This window comes from Paramormyrops kingsleyae, chromosome 19 (genome assembly GCF_048594095.1).
Source record: "Paramormyrops kingsleyae isolate MSU_618 chromosome 19, PKINGS_0.4, whole genome shotgun sequence".
NCBI lineage: Eukaryota > Metazoa > Chordata > Actinopteri > Osteoglossiformes > Mormyridae > Paramormyrops > Paramormyrops kingsleyae.
Genome location: NC_132815.1, coordinates 19,831,415 through 19,836,332, shown reverse-complemented (window position 1 = coordinate 19,836,332; position 4,918 = coordinate 19,831,415). Strand labels below are relative to the sequence as shown.

General features: G+C 44.9%; 1 long non-coding RNA gene across 2 annotated transcripts; it reads left to right on the top strand.

Annotated features, from left to right (window-relative positions):
* Positions 1-240: 240 nt before the first annotated feature.
* Positions 241-1,671, top strand: LOC140581191 (uncharacterized). Of its 2 annotated transcripts, XR_011984278.1 has the most exons (4): positions 241-359; positions 448-547; positions 991-1,178; positions 1,341-1,671. It is a non-coding gene; the product is annotated as an uncharacterized lncRNA (long non-coding RNA). The 2 variants fall into 2 exon arrangements; XR_011984277.1 differs by lacking the exon at positions 1,341-1,671 and having other exon boundaries at positions 991-1,280.
* Positions 1,672-4,918: the final 3,247 nt, after the last annotated feature.

Below are 4,918 nucleotides of genomic sequence, written 5' to 3'. Positions count from 1 at the left end.
TATTTAGCAATGTCATGTCTATTTCAAAGCTGCATTTCTACCGAAAACAGAAAACACTATCAGCATTGATCTCAGTATTTGGTCTTTTATTATTCAAATCAAAGATTCTCCCTGGCAACTTTGATGCTTGATGTAAACATCAAAGATACACAGAAAGAAAGGGGCTTTGCTTATAAACACTTGGCACCAAGGTGCCTGAGTTAGCAGCACAATGGCCTCACCCGTGTTGCACTCAGTACTCCAGTTTACAGTCCAAAGTCCAGCCATGAGGTGAGCAGATGCTTCTAAACTGCCTGTGGTGTGTGTCCTGCGCTGAACTGGCACTGCATGAAGGGGGCGCCCAGTCTGTGGTTTCTGGGGTAGGTGGCCGTCTCCCCGCGACATGTTTGGCTAAGTGATCAGCATTATCTAGCTCCAGGAATGAAGAGTTTTACTTTCTGCTGGCAGCCCTTGGTATCTGTGCTTCCGCTGAAACCCTCATCTAACCATGAAGCGGTTCTTGGCTCCAGAGCACAAGTGGGAGGAAAAGACCACAGGATAGCAGTGGGTAGGCCGGGGGCTGGGGGGACAGGCAGAAACAGTGTGGATGTGGAGGGGGGACATGCAGAAACAGTGTGGATGTGGATGGGGGACATGCAGAAACAGTGTGGATGTGGAGGGGGGACATGCAGAAACAGTGTGGATCTGAAGGGGGGACATGCAGAAACAGTGTGGATGCGGAGGGGGCGCATGCAGATATAGTGTAGATGTGGTGGGGGAAAAACATGCAAATATAGTGCAGATGCGGTGGGGGGGGACATGCAGATATAGTGCAGATGCGGTGGGGGGGGACATGCAGATATACTGTAGATGCGGTGGGGGAAAAAACATGCAAATATAGCGTAGATGTGGTGGGGGGGACATGCAGATACAGTGTAGATGCGGGGCTGGGAGAGGGGTTTGTTAGCTGCAATTTACTTTAACAATCCATCTTATAATTTGTTCTCTCAGAAACTTCTGTGTACAGGCACAGTGTCATGAGCTGCGAAAGGCGCACTGGATGCTCTCCAGTGTTTCCACTCAGCTGGGATGCAGTGCAGGCTTCCAGGATGCCAGTCCCCTGGGCATCACCCAGCGTCATTGTGCATGGACAGTTAAAAACCCAGAGCACGGCTTCCCCCTTGAATCATACCGCCATGGTACTTCATTCTGCGAGCTGTGGAAATATGACTGTCACACACACACACAATGATCACCTGTCCCGCAGGAGCACAGTCGACACCCACCTGTGGAAATTCAGCTGTCATCTGTGACAAATAACTTCCTTAAACGCTTTGTTTGTTTTTGTGATATTTTTTCAGGTTCTGCAGAGTTCTGTCGGGCTTTCCAGCACAAAGCTAGTGCAAAGCCAATAGAAGGACACAGAAAAGGGCAACACCGTCAGGGCTACCTACAGTGTTTGCCTAGTCTGTTACCCTGCTATGTCGAGTAATTTGCATCTGTTATCCTGCCGTCATCGCCCTCATACTGTATGTTGTGCCCATGTTTCTCCCTTTATATGTAAGGTCTTAGACCCTGACTGGCGAGTCGAGCTTTGGTAGTGTTTCATGGCTAGTGTCGTCTTTGCTGTCGGTGGTTTTCTGACCTCAGCCATCTTAGTGTACTCTTAGTGTACTCTTAGTGTACTCCGTGTTCTGCTTAATAAACGTCTTGTACTCATGTCTGCATACCTGTCTTCCTTCACCCGTGCCTGGCCATCACATGCACGGCTGCCAACTTTGGTCAGCTGGCTGGAGTGAGATTTTCAATTGGAGACAAGTCTGCACACACGTTTACATGCATGTGACAGTTTAATTATCTTGTAAATAGTCTGTAGGGTTTGCAAACTCCCCCGACGCTTTTGATGTAGCTAATTATAGCTTTATAATGGAATAATATAGATTTACCGCAAAATTTTTTGAATGAGCGTGTGAGTCTGAAAGCATGAGCGTCACGTCATATGCATGAGAGGTGGTCCCACTTTGCATCAAGTGTAACTGGAAAGGGGTTTTTCTACACTGTGCAACAGGATGCTTATTAGCCAGTCCTACTGGGAAACTGCTTTATAGCGTAACTAGTGCAAATGGTTACAATGACTATTGTCACTATCAAATACTATTCTTGATGTCACTATCAAAGCGCTTTGAAAGTATGGTGAATCAGGTGTTAACCAGCATGCATAATTAAACAAGTATTAAGGGAATGGCTCTAGTTACGTAGTGTCATTTAGTAACCAGTGTCGATAACACTGGTGCTTCCAGGGACAGGCTCCAAACTCACTGCGTCCCTGCACTGATGACTGATTCTGAAAAATGGAATGGATGGATCCATGTTGAGCATTAGCTAGATTGCTAACATTATGCTAGTAGCTAGACACCGGTAAGGAATGAATATGCAGCCTTTTATCCTGCACATTTCCAAGCAAGATCAAACGTCTGAGTGGATCCGTAACAGATGCCAGCGATAGCATGCCGCATCTATCAATCTTTTTGAAGGACAGGATACTGCTGCGATCTAACACTGGATAGTGAACCATTAAATGGTCATTCTAAGAATGGGTGATCTAGAGGAAAATATGAGGGGGACTTTCAGTCTGACCTGGTCTGGAGGAGCAGCTGATGAGTCGTGCTATCTAATGTTACAGACAAGAGAGTTTCCCCTGTTTCAGCACATCTCTGAGTTTCTTAGAAGTTGACCCGGTTGAATGAAGTGCTGAACATCAACACTTCCCTCCACTCAGCTTTTGCTCTGCCCTGCAAAAACGTCATGTGCTCAGGAATTGAGCTAATTGTGCATGGACCGGTCGGGCATCTGAAAGGCTTGGTTCAAACCCACCAGGTCCTGGACGTCATTTCAGTGTCACCCTGTTAGAACTGGATGGTAACCCTTTACTGTCATCTATAATGCAATCTAGATACCTTCATAATGCATTATAATATTATAATTTAATCAATCATTACAGCATCTTCTACTCACAGTCATAAGGCATAATAGTGTTGAATATAATACTTCATAAGCTCCAATGAAGCTCCCATCTATTATGTACTATAGATACCTTCATAATGCATTTTTATGTTTGGTATAAGAATTAATAAAGCATTACAGCATCTTCTACTGACAGTCATAAGGCATTATAGTGTTAAATATAATGCTTCATAAGCTCCAATGAAGCTCCCATCTATAATGCACTGCAGATACCTTCATAATGCATTATAATGGTCGCTATATAGTCATTAAGGATGTTGGCCTTATATAAGTGAGATATCTATAGTGCATTATAGATGAGAGCTTCATAGAGTATTCATAATGCATAATAAACATGGCTGTAATGCATTATGCCTTTTTATAAATATTTATGTTCATAATGTTTTATGAATGCCTTGCAATTTGTTATGAATGTGTTCATAGATTCTTATAGACATGGCATTCATAGAAAGTGTTAGCAAGCCTTTTTCACTGAAAGGAGGGAATAAATAATCTTTATTCGAATCTAGGGCAGATAGTCTTCACCTCTCTAAAAAGGCAGCTGTAGCAGCAAGGCTAGAGGTGAAAGATCAGGCTTACTTTTTGATATTGGAAAGCTTTGATTCTCTTCCCTTACTAACCCTATAAACTGAAGACCAATTCTGAAACCACACTGTCTGCTGCTACTGCTGACTGCAAGGAAACTTCCGGATGGTTTGACACGTCTGTGTTACGTCAGTGTGAGCATAGCACAGAATCTCCATTTTGACCTAAAGGATTACAAGGACTAGTATAAACTGGTGTGAGCTGGTTGTCACTACAGATGATCCACAGATTATCTTCTGGTACACCTAATGGTACAGAACAACTGTAATTTCTTAGCCCAATCAATAAACCGGTTAAGCAGCCATCCGAAACCAGCCCATTTGAAACCGCTAAATGTTTTACTGGAATTATACTGGTAAAATTCCACTGGAATTTCCACACCAACAGGGCCTCAGGGAGTGTGCTGTCACAGGAAGATGGATACATTATACCGCTGTTTCAGAACTTGCACACAACGACCGACCTGACTTAGTAACCAAACCAGGTTGGAGAAGCATGAGACGGATTCCAGTAATCCAAAGAGGCTTTTGACCCGAAGGGCTCCCTTCCATCCCAAGAATGACAATAACATTTGGGTGTACTCTATAATACTTGGCCTTTGCCCATTTTAATACAGGTGTGTTGGAACCATCAACAAGTTATCACATGCTTCAAAGTCTATCTTGTTACATATGATGCCGTTTCCTCCATTCCATATGACTTGCAGTTCACCTCAGGCTCAGTTTGTCCTGTAGGCCCCAGTCAGACATACAGGAGTATTTAATTTACCCTGTAACACTTTGGGAAACTCAACACTAAAGGAGCTTGCAAACCTAACACTAATGCTAATGCTAAACCCTGCAGCCTACATAGGGTTCACACGGTGCGCGGTGCAATTCCTGCACTTTTGCTGTGGAGGCCGGTGCTTTCCCACGCTGCCAGGGCTGCAGGGTGGCTAGGCCCCGGTTCGGTGCCTTCAGTTAAGCCAAGCTCCTCCGAGGCGGGCAGGGGGAAAGGTGCGGCCTTCACATGCACAGCTCGGGCTCCCCGGAGCAGATGGTGGTTTGGGTGCAGGGGAGGAAGCAGCGCATTAAAACACCCACGGACCCCCTCTCAGAAGCGTGGTGAGACGCAGAGGGGAATTCCATCTCTTTGCAATATGACTAACCTTGAAAGCCAAATACAGATTTAAGATGTATTCTTCTGGGTTTTTTTCAAGTATTATTTCTGTGTTTAGCATGTGGCTGTGACTGTCCTATTTTGAACGGAGTATTGTGACGATAAGGCACAGTCCCCTTAGCCGCAGAAGTGCCAGTGAGGAGCTGAAGTGATGTCAATGGAAGTGGCTGCT